The following is a 16,298-nucleotide window of genomic DNA, read 5'->3' as shown; positions in this document are numbered from 1 at the left end:
TAAAGAAGTCCAGACGCTTTTCTTTGCAAGCTCCTTTGACCATTTCCAAGATATGGATCACCTATAGACCACAGTCCATCCCTACAGTGCTACTACTGCTCTGCTAACGTCCCATATTTTGAGGACTTAAGGCAGGGGTGTCAAACTCAAATACACAGTGGGCCAAAATTCAAAACTGGAACAAAGTCGCGGGCTAACATTAATATTTATTGAAAAACAAATCTTCCTCCAGATATAAGAATGAATCTTTTCTTATGGACTCAAATAAGTTTTGCTGGAAAACTGAATATGGAACAAGCAAAGCTTAATGTTAAACAATATATATATTAGCTGTATAATACCAGTAGGCCAGCTCTAATAGTAATTTGATATGGCTTTGCGGGCCAAATGTAACTAGGCTGCGGGCCAAATTTAGGTATCATAGTTTGATACCTATGACTTAAGGGTTAACTTTTCACAGACCCCACATTTTGGGCCCGGGGAAGGAGTTCTTCCCTCAAGACAGAAAATCTGAACAGAACTGAAAATTTGTGCCAAACCAGACTAAAATGAGAGGAGAAATTTTCAGGTAGCAATGGCTGTGTGGCTTAAGTGTGGCTCATATCTGCAGCTGCACTGCGAGCCTTGACTGACAGTGATGACTCAGGGTGAGTCTGATTCAGCTGTTCAGCCTTACAGTATGGGTCAGGTAGCAGGTATGTTGTGACATTTGGGTCACATCTGTCACAGCCAGCATAACCCAGCATCTGACATTTTATCTGCACTTCCAGATGTGATAAAAATGATTGTACCAGTGTTATTTATCATGTTTTGGTCATTAGCGAGTCCATTCAGATGGGACGGTCTGGCACCACAGTGGTGGTGCAAACACAGAAGGCACCAGAAAAACAAAGCAGGCCCAACTTTTGGAGCAATGCGGCGTGACATCATATAGACAGTTCTCCCATATATGCATCGCTAGTGGATAATTTAGTTTACCTAAAAACTGTCATTGTGAAAAATAAAACTGTTCTGTCCCATATCTACTAAAATTCTAAAAAACTAAAGTTCTTATCTCATGGACCTTCACCTCAAGGTCAGAGGTCAAGTTTTCAGAATAGGATTATGAAACTGATACCACAGATGCGTAGACTAGAAGGTTGAGGGGTAGCACTGTCTGTCGCCAGCATTTTTCCCTCTTCTCTTTCCCTTCAGCTCCAACAGGTTGCAATAGCTGCTTGCTCATTCACATGCACTGTTCTGCCACAGACCTCTTCCTGTTAAAAGGGAGTTCTTTCTTTCTGCTGTCAGCATGTGTTTACTGCACCGGGCGATCATCTGACTTTTGGGGTTTACTTCCTAATATAAAGTGCCTTGAGGCTGTTGTTGTGAGTTGGTGATTTATAAACTTAACTGAACAGAAATGAAGTTCAGTGTTCGCTTTTTAATCTGTGCTAAGCCATCAAAGACCTCCAGTCTGGGTCTAAGTTGTAGTGGGCGCAAGATTCTTGCAATATTGTGGCTACTCAGTCAAGTAACACTGACAAGAAACAGGATGATGTGTTTTTAAAAATTCAAATGCGACATAATAACTCAATAACTTTTGAGTTAAGGTTTGCCCATCATATCGTCTTCATGTGCAAAGGTATCACAATCTCAACCTCCACTTTTTTTACCCTCCCTACACAACTTAGTCTGTTATCAATGAACCAAAGAGCCTGGCCAAAAGCGTGCTATTGTCAACAAAATGCGACTGTTTCTGCCTTCTAAAAATAGATCCAGAGCTGATGAAGCATAGTTAGGAAAAAACAGAATTAGATTTTACTATCTGCCCGTTTCCAGAGATCAATTGATCGGTCTGCTTATGTGCAGAATTGTCCATTGTTATGCTAATCAGCTGTGTTATTGACTGCAGATCTACCTCAGATATATATCTGACTCTTCACGTCACCTTCTGTTACATTAACTGGTGCCACAACGTCATGTGTGTTGCCACAATGAGACCGGTGACTGGTTATCACCTTGCACAATAAATAATGTAATATATTTAAATTAGACCCAAAAAACACTAATCTGCTAGTTTGGTAGAATAACTGGTTAACTCTTAATCAGTTCCAGCTCCGATGTAATCTACTCAGTTGTTCATTTTTTTTTAAGTAAGAGGCTCAACACAGCACCAACTAGCACAGGTATCGTGACAGAATGACACAAATATGCAAATCATACATAAAAACAGCAGTGAATTTTCAGTAGGCTGAAACTTTTGAGTTTTAAGTGGCAGAAGTGGATAAAAAGTTATGAAATAGTGAGTGTTTAATTAGGAACATGATTTGAATTTTCCATTAAAGTTAGAAAATTTGGAATCAGCACATCAGATATTTATAAAATCTAATTCATCCAAAAAAGTTGCAATAGGTGTGGAATTCCAACTGTCCACTTACCACTACGTGGAAGTGGTTGTAGTGTTTTTTAACGTTACAGTTGTTGTTGTATTTTTTTTAATAAGGAAAACAGACTCAAATGCAAACAAGGGAGGCGGACCATCTAAATAGAAGACGAGCTGTTTATTAGGCTGGCATGTTCAAAATCCTAAAACAGAGTCCAAGAACATAAAGTCCCCCTGAAAAAAGCAAGCAAAGCAAAAATCCAAATAATCACTGAGATACACAGGCAGGAAAGCAATATGATGTGGCTGAGGCTATACATACACAAGGTAATGAGGGAAGTGGAAACAAGAGGGTAATGAGACATGGCTGTAACTAATTATGGTGAAATACAACTGAATGCAGCTCAGGAGAGACAAACTGGCAAAATAAAACAGGAAGTAAATAAGCACAGAGACAAAAAACACAAAAATAGTAAGAACTATTTATAAAGAAACCTACCAGGAAACACCTAATACATAAATGAAGATAAAAAATGTAAAACAAGCAGGAATTGAAATTTAGCTAAAAATAAACCAAATTGTAACAATAATTAATCTCAGAATACAAATAATAGCCAAAAGTCGGGCCAGAAACCCAGGGGCCGTTACATTTGTAGTATTAAATAGAGACGCGTGTATGTGGCGCCAGGGCTCGCTGTGGTTAAATCAACCTGTTAGTTCATAATAAGTGAATCAAAACAAATCTCCCTAATCTGAAATATCCTGCTGTTATCTCTGTGCTGCTTGTTATATTTAGCATTTAGTGCACAATGGGACAGCTGAGCTTTTAGCACAAAATGTTTATTTAGTGAGTAAGATTTTTTTTAAAAAACAACCTTGGATTTGCAACAGCATCAAAATGCAAAAGAGAAAAAAAATGCCTCTGTGAACTTCCTGTGATGACAGAAGCCAGATTTAGGGAGGATTATGGACTACCTGAGAGTGTGGGATCACACCAGCGACCAGTCCACTGGCAAGTGGCAAAACCTTGTGACCTCACTTCTTTTCCGTGTGTGTGTGTGTGTGTGTGTGTGTTGCAGTGGTGTGTCTCATTAGCTCTTGGTTAAGGTGGGGAGTCCTAGCAGTGACAGATTTATTAAATATCTCAGGGCCCACAGTGGACATGGCAGGGAGGGAAACCCCCCACTGCTCATGTAATTAATGTGGCCACTCAGTTCTCATGTTTAGAGTCTCTGTGTGTGAGAGAGTCTGTATGCTACTAAAGTGAAAAGGCTGGTATGCCTTTCACTTTACCAGCATGAGTATATTTGTTAATGAGTATGTGTGTGTGTGACTGGATGGTTGTTTTTCCTTGTGGTGTGTAGGGACAAGGGTGGAGGCGGGGTGGGGTGGGGGGCTTTTCTGGGACTGTGACTGAGGCGAAGTTCCTGCTGAGACAGAGAAAGCAAGAGAGAGATAAATGAGAGATGTAGATGATGATGAAGAGAGGAGGAGGGGGAGGGTGTGAGATAAAAATGTTTGAAGACTCAAAAACAATCCTGTCATGATTAATTACTCAAGTTGTTCCTTATGTTGGAGGTTTTCACACTGACAGGGAAGCCTGCCCTGAAAAACAAGCTGAAGGAGAGAAAGAAAACCTCGATAATTCTACAGGAGAAACTTGTATAGGAGTTGAGCAACTCACAGCCCGAATCAGGCTTTAACAGCTCGACTTAGGCTCTGCTATAGTTTGTGTTCTATCAAAAAACGGTGATGGAACAGTTATCATTATTATTATCAACAGTTATATACAGTTATCGAATCCCCTCCAGTGAAATGCCACTGAGATGCATTCACTTTTCATGTATTTTTCTTTATCCAGGTAAAAGTCTCATTGAAATGAAAAATCTCTCTTTCAACAGAGACCTGGTCAGGAGGGCAGCAGAAATGAAAACAAATATAACCTCTAACAATTTAACAAGTAAAGAAACAAATATATAGTACAGGCAGGTGGACACAAACATCTGAGTCATTTGCATTAAGAGAAACATCAAAAGACGCCACACTGACCAAGAAAACTATGCTCTCGATGCTTTACTATGGACTTCACCATCACAACCAGTTCTGACAGTTTCAGGTCGTCTGTAGATCATTCCTGGAAACGGCAAAGTGTTTTTGTGCCCATACATATGAAGAAGTAACTGAAATATAAAAATCAGAGCTTTATTTATGAAAATAATTAATCATTAGGGAAACATTGTGAGGAAAATACAGGAAACTGGATGTATACCAATGGAAAAGCAGCAGCGCGCAGAGAGCAGTGATGTAAACAACTTTTGGTCAATGCCAATCCAGTAAAGGTAAAAAGTTGCAGAAATCAACTGTTTTCTAGTGAGAATCCAAGCTCATTTAAATTTTACCTGGGACACAAGATTTTCATTGTGCATTTTAAATGTCACATTCTTACCTGTAGCGATACCTAAATAATTACAAGTTGTGATCCGATTTCAACCCATTATAGAAGACAACGCTTTGTCATTTGAGACCATGAACTTGCTTTTTTCCTGAGTTTAACATCAGCGTAAGTTGTGCTGCATCAAAGGCAGTGTGCAGAAAATTTGAGAGTTTGTACTAATAGGAGGTAAACAACATATGATTGTGTACACTGCACAAAAATAGAATACAGCATTTTTATACAAATAGAGAAGATCAGTGGTCCGAATGTGAGGCTGTGGGGAACTCCTCGGGATACAGGGAGAAAAGAAGAAGATCCAGCAAAGTGGACACACTGTTAGTAAGATGACAAGGTCAACTGTGTCACCAGTCTGCAATTAATCAAGAAAAAGAGCAGCACCATATTTTTTCAGGTTTAGATCAATAGTGTTGTTCAACACATTACTAGCAGCCGTTATTGTGCTTTTATGAAACCTGATGTTGGGAAAAATGTTGGGAAAGAATAAAAGTTTGGTCCAAAAATTGTTCAATAATAAGCTCTTTGAGAGGTTTTGTCTAAAATACACAATTTTATATATCGGCCTGTCATTTCTCATGGGTTAATGGATAAGGCAGATTTCCCATATGACAGGCATCTCACTGATCAAGAGGGTAAGGTTAGAAATATAAGTTTGTCGGTTTGTTATAAAAACTATACAGAGTTTCAGAAAATAAGGACCAAATTGATTCTGCAGATTTTATTTGGATTCAACAGATTTTTTTCTCATGACATTCTGAGACAGCATGAATGTGCTGCTGAGAAAAAGCAGAAGATTTGAAAAATCTTGAAAAATTATTTGAAAAATCATGTCAGCGTGGACCATAATCTCAAAGAACTGCACAAGAGGAGGAGTTGAGGCTGTTTGGTGTGGTGGTCTTAACAGCTCACTGAGTATAGGTAGTTCATGTCTTGGATAATTTGGTCGCTTGTTATGATTAATATGCAGAATATTCTGAATCATGAGACAGCCTCATGTGCGAACTAACAAGAGGTCAAATTTGATGTGTAGCACTAGCTACATGCTATAATTTATTACGTGAGTGTGGTCAAATACTTTCTTGTTTAAATTTCTTCATTTTCTCTCATTGCTTCAATTGCAAATTGAGGGGGAAAGGATTGGCCGTTTTGGTTAACATCTCATGTTTCTAGCTTCAGTGAAACGTGGATTTCTATTGTGTTCCATTCATGGAGCTATTCACTGTTTACATAGCTGATCTTTGATTTTTACTTTTTTGTATAAGCTGTTTGCATACATCTAAAATCAATTACCGCACACATACTCAAACACACAATAATAACATGGACTGAACCACCACTCACAACCACTAGCACTTTATACAGCCTCTGTAGAAATTATCCACATATCTCACTGATCTTAACTGTTCTGTGTAAATAATCATTCTGTACATACGATAATTTTTAATCCTACAACTGTTTATAACTTTCATAGTTCACATTTCTGTATAACTGTATATCTCAGATTTCTGTATAGTTTTTTATTTCATATTTATAGCCTGTTCATAGCTTGTACTCACTACAGCCTGTACATACTTATAGTTATAGAATATTCATAACATACTTCATACCGTGTACATTATAACATACCATAATAGACCCATTTCTGTAATATACTTACATATCTATATTATTGCTAATATACAGTGGGGCAAAAAAGTATTTAGTCAGCCACCGATTGTGCAAGTTCCCCCACTTAAAATGATGACAGAGGTCAGTAATTTGCACCAGAGGTACACTTCAACTGTGAGAGACAGAATGTGGAAAAAAAATCCATGAATTCACATGGTAGGATTTGTAAAGAATTTATTCGTAAATCAGGGTGGAAAATAAGTATTTGGTCAATAACAAAAATACAACTCAATACTTTGTAACATAACCTTTGTTGGCAATAACAGAGGTCAAACGTTTGCTATAGGTCTTTACCAGGTTTGCACACACAGTAGCTGGTATTTTGGCCCATTCCTCCATGCAGATCTTCTCAAGAGCAGTGATGTTTTGGGGCTGTTGCCGAGCAACACGGACTTTCAACTCCCGCCACAGATTTTCTATGGGGTTGAGGTCTGGAGACTGGCTAGGCCACTCCAGGACTTTCAAATGCTTCTTACGGAGCCACTCCTTTGTTGCCCGGGCGGTGTGTTTTGGATCATTGTCATGTTGGAAGACCCAGCCTCGTTTCATCTTCAAAGTTCTCACTGATGGAAGGAGGTTTTGGCTCAAAATCTCACGATACTTGGCCCCATTCATTCTGTCCTTAACACGGATCAGTCGTCCTGTCCCCTTGGCAGAAAAACAGCCCCATAGCATGATGTTTCCACCCCCATGCTTCACAGTAGGTATGGTGTTCTTGGGATGCAACTCAGTATTCTTCTTCCTCCAAACACGACGAGTTGAGTTTATACCAAAAAGTTCTACTTTGGTTTCATCTGACCACATGACATTCTCCCAATCCTCTGCTGTATCATCCATGTGCTCTCTGGCAAACTTCAGACGGGCCTGGACATGCACTGGCTTCAGCAGCGGAACACGTCTGGCACTGCGGGATTTGATTCCCTGCCGTTGTAGTGTGTTACTGATGGTGACCTTTGTTACTTTGGTCCCAGCTCTCTGCAGGTCATTCACCAGGTCCCCCCGTGTGGTTCTGGGATCTTTGCTCACCGTTCTCATGATCATTTTGACCCCACGGGATGAGATCTTGCGTGGAGCCCCAGATCGAGGGAGATTATCAGTGGTCTTGTATGTCTTCCATTTTCTGATGATTGCTCCCACAGTTGATTTTTTCACACCAAGCTGCTTGCCTATTGTAGATTCACTCTTCCCAGTCTGGTGCAGGTCTACAATTCTTTTCCTGGTGTCCTTCGAAAGCTCTTTGGTCTTGGCCATGGCGGAGTTTGGAGTCTGACTGGTTGAGGCTGTGGACAGGTGTCTTTTATACAGATGATGAGGTCAAACAGGTGCCATTCATACAGGTAACGAGTGGGGGACAGAAAAGCTTCTTACAGAAGACGTTACAGGTCTGTGAGAGCCAGGGATTTTCCTTGTTTGAGGTGACCAAATACTTATTTTCCACCCTGATTTACGAATAAATTCTTTACAAATCCTACCATGTGAATTCATGGATTTTTTTTTCACATTCTGTCTCTCACAGTTGAAGTGTACCTCTGGTGCAAATTACTGACCTCTGTCATCATTTTAAGTGGGGGAACTTGCACAATCGGTGGCTGACTAAATACTTTTTTGCCCCACTGTATATTGTAATATATCTATATTATGGCTAAAGCACTTCTGGATGGACGCAAACTGCATTTCGTTGCCCTGTACCTGTGACATGTGCAATGACAATAAAGTTGAATTCTATTCTATTCTATTCATACGTCACTCAAAGGCTCTTCTTGTGTTGGACAATACCTAACCTAAAGAGGTTAGGTGGAGGGGGGTGTAGTTGTGCTGTTCCAGTTATGGCTCATTTTGGTACAACAGGCCAGTCCTTATGCACTATTCACACTTTGCAAGCCATCTAGTGGGACCGATTGGACATCTGTTCTATGGCAATAACATGTTGCCTGGTGTTTACTGTGTTGACCAATCAGAGAGACTGTTCCTGACTGGAGACTGGACCATTAGCTCATTAAAAACTGCTTAACGAAGACAGCAGTTGGACACACGGTGCTATTAGAACTGCTTAAACTTTGAGGAAACTGTCCAAACAGAATGAACTATCAGACAGCGTGGGGCCGCTGAGAGCCAGAGGTCATCACAGCAGTGCCACTGTCTCTCAGTTTAACTCTCCCCCTTGTTATTGCTTAATTAAAAGAGGATTTGTGTGGGGTTTTTTCTAACTAGCCACATATCCAGAAATCAGATTAAGAGTCCTGGCTGAATATCAGCCCTTGTTTCTTATCTACGAGTTTACCTTTTATTTCTCAAAGCTTAATGATAAATTTGGAGGTTTCGCTTTCTTCTCTTTTTAAAATCTGAAACAAAAAAGGAAAACAGCTTTTAAGAAAAGGAGACGTGGAGATCAGTGAAGGTTAAAGTTAAGATATGGAATATGAAAGATGGAATATTTCAGAGAGCAGAGCTCGATTAGCTTGCTTGGAAAATAGTGAATGGCTGGGTTTGGATGGTAGTGAAAGCAGACAGACACAGGCAGCTCTCCCACCTGCACACTCAGACCGTCTCGCCAACAAACCAATCACTCTCCGAGGAAGCAGCCTCTCACTGGGTGTCACTGGGCAGACAACAAGCACACGCACTCACACTCACCAAAATCAGAGAACGAAAATCGCAGTACAAATCGCTTTCCAGACCACTGCCAAATAAATCTCCAGCTCTGTGTTACTGACCGTCTGGATTGTGTCGCTCTTTGCTTCCTGCTAGGCTCTCCGATTCATCTGACACGGTGTGTGTCTGCACAAACATGACAGTCACACATGATTTAAGCATTAAAGAAATACGTGCTGCCAACAACAGCGACCAAATTTACGGTGCATGAAAACCAGAGGAAAAAAGACATCGCTATGCCAGCCGCACCCAAGACCCTAAACAATGAGTTTGATACGGGGCCGGCCCAACACATGGTGAGAGTTCTAATGAAAATGAGCTTCAGGTGCAATGTCCCGTGTAGTGAGTCGCAGTGACAGCCAATGCAGCATTTGCGACGCTTCGTGAGATCTTGATAACAGAATAGCACATTAGCGCAAGGCTTTTTGCCTTCTATTGCTTAGATGGCAGCTTCTGCAAAGCACAGAGTGCCAACATGAGCACAGTGCACATTTTTCTTTCACAAAACATGATGAAGTGAAAGTCGAATTGTGTCTTATTCCATTCAGGTCTGGAGCACGGTACCAGATGATTCACAAAGTTGCACATCACGAACGGTACTCAGCAAAAGTAAAGCGAGTGTACTATCAAAATTCAATTCAGTTTTATTTATACAGCGCCAAATCACAACAACAGTGACCTCAAGGTGCTTTATATTGTAAGGTAGACCCTACAATAATACATACAGAGAAAAACCCAACAGTCATATGACCCTGTATGAGCAAGCACTTTGGCGACAGTGGGAAGGAAAAACTCCCTTTTAACAGGAAGAAACCTCCAGGAAAAACAGGCTCAGGGAGGGGCGGGGCCATCTGCCGCAATCCGGTTGGGGAAAGAAGACGGGACAAAACACATGCCAGAGCCAGAGATTAATAACAAGTATAATTCAGTGCAGAGAGGCTTATTAACACATACTGAGTGAGAAAGGTGAAGAAGAAACACTCAATGCAAAACTTTGTCTCGAATGTTGTTAGATTCTTTCTTGATTCTTCTCTTTTTTCTCTTTAGATTTTCTCCTGATAATAACTGTTTTGTTTTTTTTTAAAGTTGTTGCAAAGTGAAATTAATATAAGATGTAAAAGCTGCTCTCCCAGATGCGTAGGCTGGCTTTAACACCATGAAATCAAAGTAAAATGAGTTCAGTCCCAGTTCTAATGCAACTTCTTTATTAATTCTATTTTAAGCAGCCGAAGTAAAAGCCCTCAATAAAAGTAATTGTCTTGACAGTGATATTGCCATATGCTTGGTTATATGTTACCGACGCTTTGTTTAAGGTGAAAACTCATCAAGGGCTCTCAGAAATGTTCTGCCTTAAATGTATGACCAGGGCTTCTTTTACTTTTACTCCGAGTTCACAAGTGATGGGTGAGTGGAGCGTAAGACTGTAATTAGTTAACATAAGTGGACAGACATCAGCTGAACAGCTAAAACTATATTAAGCCACAAGACTTGCTGAGTCTTTATTTATTCACCTTAGACCTGTAGTTTTGCTTTATGGTCCAGTTTTTTTCTGCGTAAAATATCTCACATGTTAAAAAGCTTTACATATCCACTTCACAGTAGCCACTAGATGCCAACAGAGATGCCCTATGACCTGTCTGCTTCGTTGAGGCTTTGAAAACACACATGTAAGCGGTGTGAGGAAGATCTGGGTGAATGACTCTGAGAGAGTGTTGTGCAATAGCATTTTAAGCATATTTTCAGGGACTTTAATAATTCACATTGGCAGCTCACTAGATACTGGGAATCTATCAAATATTATAGCCTCTGAGTCCCAGGGACAATGACACCTACACTCCAGTGTCATCATTTGTCAGATTGTTGCTTTCTTTCACTTTAGTAGCAAAAATGTACAGTTTTTGCCCGGCCGGCAGCACTTCAAGTTCTTTATTTATTATTTAGTGGTGAGTCGAATGAAATTCCATGGTGACAATTAGCTTACGTATATATATATATATATAGGGATGGGTATCGTTTAGGTTTTATCCGATACCGGTGCCAAACTGGTACTTTTGAAACGGTGCCGGTGCTTAAACGGTGCTCAAACCGGTGCTTAAAGAATGGAGAACACAAAATTGGTCCAAAAACCTCTCATGTTCAGCTGTTTTTATTGTAAAAAGATAACAATGTTTTCTGCAGCTATAGGGCATATATGATATCACTCTTGGCTGGAAGCAGTGCTTAAACAATGGAAAAAACAAACTTTGTCCAAAAACCTCTCATGTTTAACTGTTTTCCACTTTTTCTTTGGTCATTTTAGCCTTTTTGGCCAGGGTGAAGGGAGTATCTGCCATCAAACAAGAAGACAGCTGCATGTAACTACGACAGTGTTTGCTAGTTCACCTTACATGCATTAATGTAATAACGTGGTTAGCCTACTCAACTTAAATTGCACACGAACAACATGAAGCTACTCACGCAGAGAAGAACGGCTGCTGCTGCCATCATCATCCGTCACCACCACACCCGCAGTAGATGCGCTCGGTGTGAGGTCTCGCAGCAAGCTATCAAATACGGCGCATTTTTCTGCTTTAAAAAAAAACCCGCTATGCGTCGCCAGGTGTTTCATCGGATTTGAGGTGTTACCTCCTTTGACAGTATCACAGTATCACCTTAAAGCACTTGTTGCAGGCTGGTGAGTTTGCATATTTTGCTGTGAAGTACAGCCAGACTTTTGACCGCTTCGTCTTGGGCATTTTTAATCTGTAGCTCTGCTCTAAAAGTACGTACGTACCTGGGCCCGCCTACTATCCTCGGAAACGTAAAATGATTGGCTAGAATTCAAAGTGTATGACATCTCAGAAAAAAAAAGCACCGAAATGAAGCACCGAAATGTGCGCTGCTTTTCGGTCTGGTTACTACCGTTTATGTCAGAACCGGTGCCATCATGGCACCGGATACCGGTACCCATCCCTATATATATATATATATATATATATATATATTGCACTAGTGGGAACACAACAAATATGACTGCACATTTACTCTGACATCATCCTAGTGCAAAGACAAGTGGAAGCAGACAAAAACAACAAGCACGCATGCTACAAACTTTACCCGAGTCATTTAGACAGCCGTTAGCACATGATTCTCCTTATGGGGACCTGATATGTTTAATATGCTGCTGAGAATATAGCCCAGAAGAAGTGTATAGTATAGCTTTTAGTTTGGAAAGAGACATTTCTCTGTAATAAACTCTCTTTTCCAAAGATAAGGGATTTCTCGATTCGATCTTTTTTATTATTATTATTTTGTTGTTTCAGCAACATTAAATTTAAAAACTGTACTTTTGAGTTAAAATATATATTTATAATTTTAATAAATGACAAATTAAAAAGGCATGAACATTTTTTTGTATCGAAAAAATATCGAAACGTGATACCAAAGAATCGAACCGAACCGTGAATTTTGTGTATCGATATACCCCTAATATATAAATATATATATAATTACCAAAATGTTATTACCCGAAAATGTTGCGTATCTTGGTGTGATGTAGAGTATATCCTGAAAAGTTGAGGAAACTTGACAAGCAGAAGGAAAAAATAACTGGCAGCCCTAAAAAAGTTTCTGAAACAATATCTAAGAGTCATGTCCTTAAGAAACAGGAAATAAATTCAGCAAAAACCTGAAACAGGGCCTGAAAAATGCATCTGGCCTTTTAGTTGATCTAACAACTGTTTACTGAAACCTCATCAGAAACGGTTTTAGTGTGGCTGTCAAGAAGGAACTAGACTGAAAACCAGTGGCAACAGGTCTGATGGAGTGACTGAAATGTTCAAATTGTTGTCAATAAATATGTAGGAGATCAGCAACCAGTTAAAAAACATAGATCTCCTTGGTTGAAAACTTAAAATCTATGTTAAGGTTTTGTGCAACATCCATCCATCCATCCATCTTCTTCCGCTTTATCCGGGGCCGGGTCGTCCCTCTCCCCAGCCACCTCCTCTAGCTTATCCGGAGGAACACCAAGGTATTCCCAGGCCAGCTGAGAGATATAATCTCTCCAGCGTGTCCTGGGTCTGCCCCGGGGCCTCCTCCCGGTGGGACATGCCCGGAACACCTCACCCAGGAGGCGCCCAGGAGGCATCCTTATCAGATGCCCGAACCACCTCAGCTGGCTCCTTTCGATGTGGAGCAGCAGCGGCTCTACTCTGAGCCCCTCCTGGATGGATGAACCTCTCACCCTATCTCTAAGGGAGAGGCCAGCCACCCTTCGGAGGAAGCTCATTTCTGCTGCTTGTATCCACGATCTCGTTCTTTCGGTCACTACCCACAGCTCGTGGCCATAGGTGAGGGTAGGGACGTAGATCGACCGGTAAATTGAGAGCTTCACTTTTACACTCAGCTCTCTCTTCACCACGACGGACCGGTGCAGCGTCTGCATCACTGCGGCCGCAACACCAATCCGTCTGTCAATCTCCGGCTCCCTTCTCCCATCACTCGCGAACAAGACCCCGAGATACTTGAACTCCTCCACTTGGGGCAGGAACTCATACCCGACCCGGAGTGGGCACTCTACCCTTTTCCAGCTGAGAACCATGGCCTCAGATTTGGAGGCAGATTTGGTTTTGTGCAACAACTCCATAAAATAGGTAACCATACATTCTCACTAGGCTGCTACTTTACAATTTCAAATGTCAGTGTCTTGTCATGTTCTGATGAGGCTTCATACACGTTCAGCCTTTATTAGTAAGTCTTTAAAAGCAGGTGTATGGCAATAGCACTAAATCCTTAGGACCAGAGAAAGAGAGAAATATGGGAAATTCTGAAGCTCATCTTTCTTAGAAGGGTTGAGGCCAAAAAATGTACATATTGGATATTCCTAAAATATTCAGAGTCTTTGCATTTGAACATATTTCTGTTTTGAATCAGACGTTACAGACTCTTCAGGTTATGCCCCAGCATCTGTCATTATTCCTCACATATGGAGATATAGATCAAACACGCATCGTTTTCGCTGCTAATACCACCCTGTGAGACATTTCTATCTACCACGAATGAGATACCACTGCTGACGTGATGCAGTGTTAATGTTGTTGTGTAGCCTTGCCTTTGGTTTTAGCACCTCAGCAGTGAACGCAGCGGTTACAAGCTGTTGTGGGGTGATCTGTTGACTCCCCATAGTCCTGTTCGCTACTACTGTAAAGAGAGGTTGGGGGGCGGAGAGGGGGTTTCGCTAGCAACACAAGCTGTGAGCAGGGACGCTCGCTGGCCTGGTACAAGCTGTTAACTCACTGGTCCTGCTACAGAGCTGTAGGATGGCAGTGAGGCAGACTGTGGTGAACACTGGCTGGGCTGGTACAAGCTGTCACGGTCTGTGCTGTTTACAGGCTGTATGGCGAATGCTGCAGCTAATGAAGCTATATGGTATGATAACATATACGTGTGCGGAGCCCAACCAGTGTGAGCAGGAGTCGCCTGGAAACAGCTGTGTTAGTGTAGGCAGTGTTAGCTTGCTGGTTATGCTAACCTGCTTCTCACTATGTTCTGCCAGGGTGGTAGCAGGTCTGGGGTGCTGCAACATGTTCCCACTGCCATCCATCTGTCAGCCCTTGCTCGGAGCACAAGATCTCTCACCTAATGTAATGTTTTCATTATAGTGCTCAATATGGACGCTATAGCATTTTACGTGGTGTAGCCAGGCAGGCAGAGAGGAGGAGTGTTTGGAGTGTTTGGATCCCAGCAACTTGTTCATATGAGCGTCCATCTGTTCCAGACCTGCTGCCCTCGCAGTCAGAGCTTATGTTGTGACATTCTCGGATGTATGTAACGGATGATATATGAAACCGATATATGAAGTCTCTGTGGAGATGGATTGGTGTTCTAGAGATTTTTCTTGACATGGAAACGAAAAATAGACTAGAGAAAAAAAGATGAAACTAGGTGTTCATTCGGTACTCGACAGTAATGGAAAATCTCACAATGAGTCAGTCAAGCAGAAACAAAAGGAACAGAAAAATGACCTAATTGGGTCTCACATTCAAAAGTTTAATTAGACTTTATAAAACATCCAGATTATTTTGATTAGAGTTTCAATAAAGAAGATTCAGTCAGTAAAGCTAACCGACTACAGCTAATTGTCATGTTTTTTGGGATGCCATTGCAGCATTTGGTGTCTGGGAAACAAAAACTCCAACATAACACCCACGTAGTATGTGCACTCGACACAGAGAGACTAAGAATAATTATCCTCTTTTTAATTAGGAAAAGGCATCAATACTAAAGTAATAGTCGTGTACTTAATTTGTTTTGGCAAGCGATGAGTGAACAAGGTAGGGTAGATGAGGAAGACGAGCCCAGACGGTGCCAATCAGGATAAACAGAATAAGCCTGTACATAAAAGCATTTGTTACTGCTGGTTGTGTGAGAAGGAAAAAAAGTTTCACATTTTTACCCAAACTTCAAACAGTCTGGTTAATAGTCTAAGGAGCTTGGAAAGAAAAGCGTCTGGACTTCTTTAAGTTGCTTGAAGACGTTTCACCTCTCATCCGAGAAGCTTCTTCAGTTCTAGGGTCACATGGTGGAGAGTCCCAGATTTAAACCCAGTGGGAGTTTAAATCTGGGACTCTCCACCTTAGACTATGATGACCTGGATGACTGAGAACCTTCACAGACAGTCTGATTAATACTAGATTATCTGAAATTAATCTCTAAATTCACCCATCGTGGTAAACATGATGCAACCTTTAGCCACACAATTTGTCTTGGTGCTAAAAGGGGATGATTATTGAATATATGTTAATGGTGTGTAGAAACATGACTCACAGAAGCATAAAATATGGACATAGCTGTAATGAGGTCACCATATTTTGCCATCTGGATTTTAGTGCTTTGAAACCAGGTGAGATGAGTGTGGGATGGATCTGACTGTGACACTGAATGCTCATCAGCATGTCCATTACATTTTGTTAGCTATATCCTGAATAATCTTCTTTTTGATGATAATAATAATTTCTTCAATATGACCCAACATGAGTGGCCGAACCCATAAACTCTGTTCTCCTAGGACTGATCAGTGATCTATTGGAAAACTCAGGTTGCTAGTGAGAAATGTGTATTCCCTGACCAGTTGACAAGTGATTGATAATTGCTTCTGCCGGTTGCTGACTATCACTAAAT

At 40.9% G+C, this 16,298-nt stretch overlaps 1 protein-coding gene across 6 annotated transcripts in view; it reads left to right on the top strand.

Annotated features, from left to right (window-relative positions):
- Positions 1 to 16,298, top strand: part of LOC146507676 (low-density lipoprotein receptor class A domain-containing protein 4-like) — a 275,368-nt gene that overhangs the window by 208,144 nt on the left and 50,926 nt on the right. The window contains exons 5-6 of one of the 6 annotated variants that reach the window (XR_014876985.1): positions 31 to 131; positions 445 to 16,298. The exon at positions 445 to 16,298 is cut by the window's right edge and continues 21,474 nt beyond it. The exons of the other annotated variants lie outside the window; for them this stretch is intronic. The gene's annotated coding sequence lies outside the window, so the exon portion shown is untranslated. The remainder of the gene's footprint in view (positions 1 to 30; positions 132 to 444) is intronic. 6 annotated transcript variants of the gene reach the window in all.

This window comes from Neolamprologus multifasciatus, chromosome 11 (genome assembly GCF_963576455.1).
Source record: "Neolamprologus multifasciatus chromosome 11, fNeoMul1.2, whole genome shotgun sequence".
In the NCBI taxonomy this organism is placed as follows: domain Eukaryota; kingdom Metazoa; phylum Chordata; class Actinopteri; order Cichliformes; family Cichlidae; genus Neolamprologus; species Neolamprologus multifasciatus.
Note: the sequence above shows the minus strand (reverse complement) of the source record. Positions and strands in the feature narration are given on the sequence as shown.